Source organism: Helianthus annuus, chromosome 3 (genome assembly GCF_002127325.2).
Source record: "Helianthus annuus cultivar XRQ/B chromosome 3, HanXRQr2.0-SUNRISE, whole genome shotgun sequence".
NCBI lineage: Eukaryota > Viridiplantae > Streptophyta > Magnoliopsida > Asterales > Asteraceae > Helianthus > Helianthus annuus.
The window spans coordinates 98,440,792-98,452,866 of NC_035435.2; the positions used below are offsets into that span (position 1 = coordinate 98,440,792).

Below are 12,075 nucleotides of genomic sequence, written 5' to 3' on the forward strand. Positions count from 1 at the left end.
GATACTGAGTATTGGGCAAGAAAATTCAAGGCTGATATGAAGCTGATCGCTGAAAGTGATAGTGATGATGATAAAGTTAAAAAGAAGAAGAAAAAGGTAAAAACACCAGTCAGCAGTGATGATGAAGATATTTTTGTAAACAAAAGGCAAAAGATGAAAGAGGTTCCAAAGTTTAAAGTTGATGCTGAAGTTAATGCTAAAAAGATTCCTGTGGTGTGTGAAAACTGTGAGATTTTCAAGAAGAAAAACAGTGAACTGATTAATAACATAAATCAGTTAAAGGAATCTTATGATGTTCTGAACAAGTCCATAAATCAATACAATCAATCAAGTGAAGAATAAGCAACAGCAATGAAGACACTTCAGGGAGCATTCATGATCAAAAAGAAAGTTGTGAATAATTACATCGAGAAGTGTGCTACTTTGGAACAAAAGCTTGAGTTGCAAAGAATTGAAACTGAAAGAGTTAACCGTTTGTTAAAAAGTTACTCATGTACTTCTTATGTCATTGACAGGATTTATCTGACAGTTGAAAGTATGAAGGCATGGGAAGATGATGAGGTAACTGAAAAGAAGGAAGCTGGAAAAATTGCTGATGAAAAGACTTCTGAAAAGAAGAAGAATGACACGAAGAAAAAGACTGACAAGAAAGATTCTGGTAAGAAACAAGGTGTCAGTTATAACAAGTGTCCACCCCCGCTGTAAAATGGATATTTGCCAAGATACCCAAACGATGAAAGAGTCAAAAAGGCAACAAATTTACAGTGGGAGTCGGAGTCGTCAGTCAATCTACCAGATAGTATTGATGTTGTGTTTACATCGTCTGACACTGATCAACAGTCTCAATTGATGAAGAAAGTCGTGGATCATGTGTTAGAAAACGATGACATAGAGGAGTCAAAGTCGGAGTTTGCGTCAGAGTCAAAGTCTGGGTCAAGCACTCCGTGTCAAATAGAAAAACAGGACAAAATAGTTTATGATAGAAAATTTCTGTTATCACAATCTAATTTAGATGATGGATTGTTTAAAGTTGCTTACACTTTGAATGATTCTGACAAATTATATTCTGATGAGGAATTTCCAATAAGATGTGTCAAAACTGAATTGATAAACAAGGTTTTCAAACTCACAGAAATTAATATTTCTGAAATAAAAGATTTATATCTTAATGAAAAACCTAAAAAATACACCTCAAGAGTACAACAAAGATTAAACAAGAAAAAGAATTACAGTTCTGGTTCAGGTTTCCAAAAGAAATCAAACCATAACGGTAATTTCAAAAAGAAAGGATTAGGTTTTACTCCTACAGAAAAACGAAAAATATGTTCGTGATTTTAAATCCAAAATGACATTTGTTTCAGGAACGTCATCCGAGGAAGAAGAAAAGAAAGATTTCTGGAGACAGTCAAACAATGAGTTTCTTGCAAAGAAGCAAGATGAATTGAAGAAGATGGATGAGGAGAATACAGATACGAGAACCTGTTTCCGATGCAACATTGTTGGACATATTGCCCGAGATTGTTCTAAGGCAATACAATCAGAACAGGGAGTATTTCGTAAACTCAAAGAGAAAGTGGTTGAGTTCGAACCACCAATTGATAGAACAAAATTGTTTAAAAACTCTACATTTGAAATTGGTGAATGTTCGAACAAGTTTTACAAGAAGAGAGCTAAATCTGACAACCAGAAATGGGTTGTTAAGAAAGCTATTGAAAGCTCTAGCGATGATTCTGATAGACCAAAATCAGAGGAGCTATCTACGGGCGATGAAACTGATTCCACAAAGTCAGTTGAGCCACAAGTTGTTTCAAAATGTGAAGCTGTTTTAAAAGATGAAAAATCAGTTCCGATTGTGAATGATGAAGAGTTTCCATCACTCCGTGCTGAGAATTATAAAAAGAAAATTGGTAACACTAAAATTTCTTTCCAATTTTATAATGATAAACAGGAATTTGATGCTGAGAAGGTCTTTAACCCCAAGGTAAAACATATCTTCGGAAAGATGATTGGCCGAAAAGTCAATGGGGTTAAAGAATTTTATGAGAAGAAACTGAAGGAAGATAATGTTGAACCATCCCTGGTTTGTGACTGGGATGGTACATACTACGAACAGTAAGTTTCAGGACTTGCCAGAGCTCCCAGGTTGGTAAGCGTGGAGCATGAATCGGCATCTTTCTTGAAATTTTGGCTACGTTAATGTCAATCATTCAAACGGTAAAAGGTTTGTTTTGTGTTTGCTTACTAGTGGTATTTGTTGGTTATAATTACAAGTGATTGAGAAACAAGATGATGAACCACATCCCCGTCCCTACAAGTGGTAAAATCAATCAAACTTATTTTCCGGAAAAACCATTTTGATTAAAACAAACTTAAGTGTTTTGAAATCTAAATGGGAAAATAGTTTGTTGATAGGGGGAGTTCTGATTGTTTATGCCAAGTGAATGGCGATTTGAAGTGATTTGATTTCAGTTGTTATATTTCTGTACAGTTTGTTTTGAATTTACTTCAAGTGGGTCAAGAGCTTAGTTTGTTTTCATATTTTCTTTAATGTGTTTGCTTTTTAAGGGAGGAGTAGAAAATTTCAGAAAATCCAAAAACATTAGAAAATTTGAAAAAGCCAAAAAAATGAGTTCTTGGTGCATAAAAGAGGAAATGATAGTACATCAGTGGACTATCGCAGCATGCTAAAGAAACGTAAAGTCAAAATGTGATAAACAATCTTACTGCGGATGTGTCAGTAGGTTTTCGCACAGTTAGTAAATTGAAACGAGATATAAACCTAAATTCAAACTTGCTTAATTAGTGGGTAACTATTCTTGAATATATGGGTAACCCCCGAAATCTTGTTTGAAAGGTCCCTCTTTCTGAAATACTAGGTCTTTTTACTCAGTGATATCTGGGGTATTATCCCGGGACTTCTGCTGAATGGAAGTTCTGACCTAGTCCCTGGATAATGCTTTCTACAAAAAGCTTTGAAATATAAGCTCGCCCTCAGCAATCTGATTAAACAATAAAATTGATAATCTTTGCTGTTGGAACAAAAGATCCTCTAAAGGGGACCCACCAAAAGTCGAAGCTGTCATCTCTTTACGTATACGGAAGTATCGACATGAGCTCTCACGGCCCTCGCGTATAACCCCTTTACAGATATCATCTGTGGTATACTCACCTGTAAGACTGAATATTGGGATCTGGATACAGGAGTATATTCGAGTGGAGTGATACACAATTAAGTTTAAGTTTCTAAAACATTAATATCGTATCTCGAATCGATTGAAATTTGTGTGAAAATTTAAAGTGGATCAATATACTGACAATCTAGGTAAATTGGTTAGAACTTAGAATGTAATAAGCTTAACGGTGTTGGTGATTTGTCTCAAAACTGATATGATCCTCTTGCACAAACTCACAAAAATATTGTTTGTAAATATTTTATTTCTGCATTCTTTTGTTTTACAAGTGGTGTCAGTTATTATCCTTCAGAAAATACAAAAAGATTTTAGTGTGTTGAAGCATAAAGTTTGAAAAAGTCAAAAAGATTTTCGACGACTGATATTGAATAGCTGATTTTCAAAATTCCAAGTGCTAAACATGATGAACAGTTGGTTTGGGAGATTGTGTGTGTTTTTTATGGGAAAAATAATACAGTTTCAAGTGGTTCATAAGTACCTGATTGGTTGATTGATTTGTGATAAGTTTCAAATATTGTTTATATGCTTAAATGTTTGTCAAAAAACTTATGTTTGTGGTAGAGTTTTATGCAGGAAGAGTCAATATTTGAGGGGGAGTGCATGTTGATGATGAGGAACTTAAAAATGTAAACATTCAAGAGAAGAAGTATGTTGGTGATAAAAGAGAAAGAGATGAAGATAGAAAGAGAAGCCCAGAGACTGATCAAGACTGAAGGTGCGAAGACATGACATTGTCAAAGACTCGATGAACGACTCCGTCAACATCTGAGGGGGAGTTTGTTGGTGCACTACATCTGTCGACTTCGTCTTGGATCGAGTCTTAGATTTAGAGTGATAGATTAGGGCGCGTTTTACGAGAAAATAGGAGATTGTATGTATCATAGGAGATAGTTTCGCTTATAGTGACATAGGTAGAGGTTCCGCTTTTATGTCACATATAGTTCCGCTTTTATGCCATCATGAGGTTCCGCTTATGTGACAATGTTCATTGAAGCGAAACCATGAGAACTATAAATAGCCTCATAAGCGAAACATTTGTGACAGACCTTGTAACTCGTACCGAAGTGCTGCCGGATCGAGATTTGGATATAAACTGTTTTAAATCAATACAGAAAGGTGTTTAAAGAGATTTGCTAGCTGTTTCTACGTTGATTACTTGTTTTCCGCACCTGTAATTGACGAAAACTCCTCTGAGCGACTCGTTCGGGTCGAGACACGATCCTACATGTTGTTCAGCAAAAAAGGAGTTTAGCCCCTGATCAGAGCCTAGCAGCAAGCAAAGAGGTTGAAGGGTTGGTACAAGCTGGCATTCTCCAAGAAGTCAAATACCACTCTTTGATAGCCAACCCAGTGATGGTCAAAAACCCTGATGGATCCTGAAGAATGTGCATCGATTTCAAGGATTTAAACAAAGCTTGTCCAAAGGATTGTTATCCTTTGCCTGAAATCGATCTAAAAGTCGACTCGCTCACAGGGTTCCCTTTCAAATGCTTTCTTGATGCTTATAAAGGCTATCATCAAATACAAATGAAGAAATAAGATGAAGAAAAAACAGCCTTCCATACCGATAAGGGCATCTTTTATTACCAAAAAATGCCTTTTGGCTTGAAGAACGCCGAAGCAACCTACCAACGCTTGGTAGATAAAGCATTTGTTGTACAAATAGGCAAGAACATGGAAGCTTATGTGGATGACTTGGTGATAAAAAGCAAAGATGAGGGCAAAATTCTTGATGATATTCAAGAAACGTTTCGAAATCTTAGGAAGATCAATATGAAGCTTAACCCTGTAAAGTGCTCATTTGGTTTTGAAGAGGGCAAGTTCTTGGGGCACATAGCAGGCAAGCAAAGCATAAAAGCCAACCCCAACAAGGTTAAAGCTATCCTTGATGCAAGGTCCCCACAGAGCAAAAAGGAGGTTGAAAACTTGAACGGTAAGCCGGCAGCCTTGAAGCGTTTCACGTCTAAGCTGGCTGAAAAGTCCCTTCCTTTTTTCAAAACCCTTCAACGGTGCACAAACAAGAAGGACTTCCGATGGACCGAGGAAGCTGAAGAAGCCTTTAACCAAATGAAGTAGCACCTAGCTTGTCACACCCCCAAAATACCACCTAGGGAAATGTCCTTGTTAGGCGTGTGACGTACCAACAACGAGCCACTAATTACGTTGAACCCATACAAGTTTTAAAATAAAATTCTCAAATATTAATAAAAATACCATCCACAAGTTTAAATGAAAACCAACATGTTCAGCGGAAGCAAATAGTAAACCCGAGTTAAACTGTTTCAAAACTAATGTATAGTATCAATAGTTTGAACACATAAATCCCTCAAGTCGACCCGTGACCACTCCAGCTACTCCAGACAACAAGTTCCCAACAAAGTACCTATCGACCTGTGAGCATGTAACAAGTGTGTCAGACAACGCTGGTGAGTTCATAGTTTTACGAAAACGTTGGTTACCAAGTGTTTAGTTTAATCCATTGAATTTAAATCCGAAAGTAATGTTGATAATACCCCGAATACAAGACAGCTTCTGATTTACATTGCCCTTTCTCCAATGCTCCTATCAAAGCATTGGTCATGACTAGGTCATTAGTTCAACACTCCTCCTCCCAGGTACGGGGTGAGGTTGCCAAACCGAAGTAGCGCTACTAACTAATACCATGTTACCACTCAGGTAACCAAACAACACGGAGGAACCTTAAAGGTGATAGGATGAGTATATTATCCAACATTCTTGTTTTTACCCAAAAGAATTATCCCTCCCCGGGATACCCACTGACTGTCCCAACCATCGGGATACATGCACAAGAGAAATGAACTCACCTAGGGTGCGTGTTATATCCAAAAGTATTGTGTCAACGATACGAACCGGCATAACATGCAAATAATCACCAAGACATCCCTAATAATATTTGCACATCATAAGTAACCAATACTATGGTAAAGTTGTTTCACGTGTGATCGAGCTCTATCGATACACTAACCCATGACCCGATGATATACTCATGGATTGTACGCAAATATACCCTCATGGTGTGTACGCAAATATACATATATTTATACAAAGGTATGTTTATAATTTAATGTGTATGGATACATATATATATATATATATATATATATATTTATACCAAAATATATCTTTACAACTTTTAGTGCGAGAATACACGTAGTGAAGTGATACACCAAGGGATATACTCGTATCTTATTCTATATTTATCTAAATAAATATATATTCAAACATTTATTTTAAGTTGTCCATTCAATACTATAATGTTTCGAATGCTTACGTTCATTTAATATAAACATTTATTATGTTTCACATCCCGAATTTAACGCTCCCAATAAATATAAATGATTATATTTATTTTATATAACGCCAAAATTAATCTAGATTAAATACCATTGTTCTGAATATTTAATTTATAAGTTTATACCATTGTTCCCGACAACACAAGTTGTCGTCCCAATAAACAAGTGTCCATATCAATAAATGAATTGTCTGAAAGCTAATTTATATTTCAATTTTATATTTACATACAATTCCAAATGTTCGAACATCACGTGAATACAATATGTATATATTACACAACAGTTTCACTTAGTAGGGTCGGGTTCTAGAGCTCGGCTTTTCACACGTTAAACAAATATAAGATAATGTATTCAAATTTCAAATACACAGATGCGCGTCGTTACCTACTCGAATTAACCGCTCAAGACCGACACGAAAAAGGTTTCCTCGATAAACGTGCCACTCAAATACGACCACCTGACTAAGACTTTGACCATCGTTGACTTTTGTTGACCGAGAGTCGACCTGACCCGAAGTTTGACCAGATCTGTACGGTTGACCAGCCTAACTCGTGACCCAAAAGCCACCCAACATCGAAACTAGAGGTGGCAACAAAAACCCAACCATGATATTTTGGGTTATTTTGGGCCTTTTTAAAAAAGAAAATAAGTTAGAATGGGCTGAGAATTTAGTCAAGATGGGTTAGAATGGGTTTTAAAATACCCATTTAACTTTTAACATGGGTCAAGATGGGTTTTTACTCTCTGCACCTAAAACACGCATCAGACTTCAATGGGAACGGTGTTAAACCTCATCATCAGATCCTGTTTTCACCACTAATCAAATCTTCGTCTACCTTCGTAGCTCGCACCCCTCCTTTTTCTTTTCTGTCTACCTTCGTAGCTGCTTCCACTCACTGTTGTGATCATCCAATCACTTTTCAAAGGTTTGACCTTTTTTATTGCAGTTTTATTGATTTATTCTCAGTTAGCTTCTTGCTTCACAAAATCTTTACTGATCATGGTATCTTGTTGCTTTACTATATTGCTTTGAGTAAGTTGTTGAAATTGTTTTATGGGTTTGATGAAATTCAATGTTTTGATTAAGAATTTAGGGTTTTAGTATTCAAATCTTGAAGGGGGCGAGTCAAATTTAGAAATTTTTGCTGCTTTTTTGGGTTTTTGATGATCAATTTAGGTTTTGTCTCTAGTTTTTTTTTTTTTTTTTTGGGTAAAGTTGATGTCTAGTTGACTGTTTATTTGGCTACTTGCAGCTTGTTTATTTGACTGTTTATTTGGGTACTTGCAGTTGACTGTTTATTTGGTCTTCATATTAGTTGTTTTTAGTTCTTTTAATGTCACAGGGCAAACCAGTTTCCTGTTGCTTTCTTTACACTCGTTGAACCAGTTTTGAATGGCTGCACGTTCGAATGTTTGCCCGTTTTCAATGGTTACGGGGTCTGTCATTACTTGTCTTGAAAGAGGGAATATGAACTTCTAGTAACAACATGTACTGTTGTCTTGTAACAACAGAATGACACCATGATTGGAATAAATAATCTGTACAGTGTTAACCAATGGTCATATTTCTAACACAAATTTCATTGACAATATTTAGTATTCTATTACCATTTCATCTCCAAATTGTACTGTTGTCTGTTTATGCACAAAGTGGTTACAGTATATTACTATATTTAAGATTTGAACATATAATTAGTATCTAAGGTTCTTTTAAGAAAACAGTATCACTTCTAGTAACAACATTACAATGCTGCAGGTTCTCCAAGTGTAAGTTCCATTAGACAATTTATGCATGTCGTATAACAACTTTTCACAGTGGTTACACAGGATACATATTTTTTTTTGAATTTTTTGATTTTTTTTTACTTTTTTGATTTTTTTTAAAATTTTTTGATTTTTTTGAATTTTTTTATTTTTTATATTTTTTATATATTTTTTAAATTTTTTTGATTTTTTTATTTTTTTATTTTTTATTTATTTATTTATATTTTTAGCTTAATGACCAAGTCCATCTTGATAAAAACCCATCTTGACCTAAACCCGTTCTAACCCATTTCTTAATAAACCCATTCTAACCCAAACCCATCCTAACCCATGCCCATCTTAACCCATTACCCAAACCTACCCAACCCACCCATTTTGCCACCCCTAATCGAAACCGAGTGACCACCACCGTCCGCCATGATCATCCTGTGGTAAAACGTTATCTCCGCCGCCAGCGGCCACCTTCACCCCTAAAAACAACCACCTCAGCCACTACCGATCTACCTAACAGGTTACAATAAAACCTCGGATGTTATAGACCTGAGAAATCGAAAAGGTACAACATGAGATCTGTACAATAGGGTCTCGAAAGGACTCACCAGAGTTTCTTTGGAACCACCAGTCTGCCGGGAGGTCGCGCCGCCGCACATCCCTTGTCGTCGCCCACCAACATCACCCCTTCTCGTTTCTCTCTTCTGTTGCCTGAATACAGCCCCAGCACCACACACGCCGCCACCAATCGCAGGGAAATGAAGGGGGCTGCATCCTCGTGGTTGTGCGCCGCTGGTCCCTGCACCGTCGTCGATTTCATCGAAGAAGGTCACGCGGCCACTGTTGCCGCCTTGCGCCGCCGCGTGGGGCCACCCACGGCTGGTCGTCGGTCATCGGAAACTACCAGAGGATGCTGAGGTTTAACCGGCTCCTCTCTTGATCTTCATATCTCTCTCTCGATCTTTCCAATATCTACACACACAAAGATGTGTTTTGTGCAGTTACAAAATAGGGGTGGGTAAGGGTGGGGTTTTCTTAAATAGTTAGGGTTTTGCCTAGTGAGTAGGTTTCTAGGCGTATACGAACCCGTTAAATCCGCAACTCTCGTTTTCCATTACGTTCGTCTAAAAACCGAATAATACACCTAGTACGATATGTACATAAACATCGTTAAATGGATATTCGTGATGTATCTATATAATTATATTAGAAAAAAAATGTGTTACATAATTTAAAGACGTTTGGCACAGTCGTCAATCATATAACTCGTTTTACTCGTCATGGGTTATTATTATTTGAAACCATAATAAAATAATATTAAGAAACGTGTTTCTTCGCAACTTATTTCCGTTAAAACTATGCGGTGTCACATCCTCCCCCTGTTACAGAAATTTCGTCCTCGAAATTTGGCCTAAGATATACTATTCATTCCAGTCATAAGCTCATCAATAATCCGTTACGCGTAACTATACGTGGTTTCACATAAGTTTACAAAATAAGCATATAAGTCACGTAACATATAAATTCACCTAATTTATATTTATTTAGTTGCTCAGGAATATTGTTCTGATTGTTTATCGACATTCAGAGACAAACCGATGTGTGAATTCGTAATTCCCCGAGTTAACGTTACGTGAGTGTTTGTGAAACAACGGACACACTTAAATCTTATTTTACCCTAATCAAGTAAAATGCGTCGATGAATGTTTAAGATTACGAAGTTTCTGTTAACATTGTTAACCTGAAAATGTCGGGTGTCACATCATACCCTTGTTGAAAGATTTTTCGTCCCGAAAAAATTAGATTATGATATTTTGAAACGATGGTTGCAAGTCCATTGCTAAAGAGAGCGTTAGAACATGAAGCGGTACACCGAGATAAGATAAAATCAAACTACACAATTGAGATGACAGTTGATGACAATCGAGACTTAATTGTTCATTTGAACAAGCTACAAAGGATTTTATCTAGGTACAGAATTGTCGAAGTAACAAATCGATTTCAGTCAGAGTAGATGCACATAAGTGTGACCATCAAGGACCATAGGAAGTCGCTTACAATGTAGGTATACACGAAAGTAAAAAAGATGACGCAATTTAAAGATGGTGTTATGGTCTTAACTTCTGGTGACTTGGTTCCTTTTCACTAGTAAGATAAAATTTACAACTTACTTGGTAATCAGATATAGTTATCGTCGTTGAAGTAACTTTAACGTCAAGGATTTAGTAGGTGAAGCTATCATAGCTCAAAGAGTGTAGGATCGTTTTACCGACCGAAACGAGTCGTTCAGAGGCGTTCTACTCAATATGAAAGGCGGAAACAGACATATTGAGTTGGATTCAGCAAGATATTCACTTTAACAGTCGTTCTGATTGATTTGACAACGTTTTACAGCGAAACGACACTTCGGCAGCACTTCGGCTCAAGAAACACACATACACCACTGAATTCAAACGAAATTACATCACCACTATTTATAGACAGCTAATTCCGCACCAACATGTTCACACGGAATTAAGTCCAAGCGAAATTGCAATTCCGTACGAAATTACAAGGTAATTTCGTGCGGAATTACTTGAACTTCATTTCATGCGGAATTAACTAGTTCATGCGAAATTAACCTTTTGACTTGTTTTCTCGAACTTCGTGCCCTGAAGAAGACAAGACTCGATACAAGACCAAGTCGACAGACGTATGCACCAACAAACTCCCCCTCGGATGTTGACGAGTCTTAAGTGTCGAGTCTTCAACGTCTTCAGTCTTTATCAGTCTGTCTGCTCTCTCTGAAGTATCTGACAGTGTAAAACTTCTTCAACCTTTTCTCCTCTCTTTTCATCAGTACCAACAGACTCCCCTCGAACAAATAATCTCCCCTCGGATGTTGTTCAACAAATCAGAATCACAATCAGGCTCTCAAGCTTTCTAATTCTCTTGATCAGATCTCTTGGTTCTTTAAGTTTATCAGCATCAGCAATAACAAGATTGTAACCCGGCACACATTCTACTCAGGTATCTTCAGTCTCCCCCTTTCGATATGCTAGATCGCAGCCTGGCCTTTTGAAATCACAAAATCCTCAGGTATCGGAAGCTGACTCTCTATCAATCTAAATCAAGATCTGAATCCTGGCTATCCTGCACATTCTCTACCTCACAATAAATTTCACAAATTTAAAATTCGACAAATTTATATATCCAGACTCCCCTTCAAATTTATCCAGAATGATTTAACAATGTTAAAATCTGATGAACCACTTGTAAGCAAACATTCAAAATATTATCGTTTAAAAAAAAACACAGACTCCCCCTCACAAAATGATCATCATGTTTAGCACTTGTAATTTTGAAAATCAGCTTTCCAACATCAGTTGTCGAAAATCTTTTTGGATTTTTCAAAATTTATGCTAAAACACACTTAAAATCTTTTTGAATTTTTGATTTTAAAGAAATTCTATAAAGAAATATTTACAGAAAATATTTTTGTGAGTTTGTGTAAGAAGATCATATCAGTTTATGAGACAAATCACTAACACCGTTAAGCTTTAGACAGATTCACGTAGATTGTCAGTATACTGAACCACTTAAATTTCTACACAAAGTTCAACTGTTCCGAGATATGAGATTAATGTTTTAATTACTTGAACCTATTCGCGTGTCCCACCTCAGAATATACTCCCGTATCCAGATTTCTACATTCAGTCTTACAGGTAAATGTACACTAGTGATATCTGTAATCGGGTAAATGCGAGACCGTGAGAGCTCAGGCTATTGCTTTCGCAAAATCAGAGAGATGACGGTTCGACTTTAGGTGTGTCCCG

At 36.7% G+C, this 12,075-nt stretch overlaps 1 long non-coding RNA gene across 1 annotated transcript; it reads right to left on the minus strand.

Moving 5' to 3' along the window:
- Positions 1-5,409: 5,409 nt before the first annotated feature.
- On the minus strand, positions 5,410-8,390 carry LOC118490174. The gene is made up of 3 exons (XR_004888468.1): positions 6,890-8,390; positions 6,017-6,095; positions 5,410-5,582 (listed from the first exon to the last, which is right to left on the minus strand). It is a non-coding gene; the product is annotated as an uncharacterized LOC118490174 (long non-coding RNA).
- Between the last annotated feature and the right edge of the window lie 3,685 nt (positions 8,391-12,075).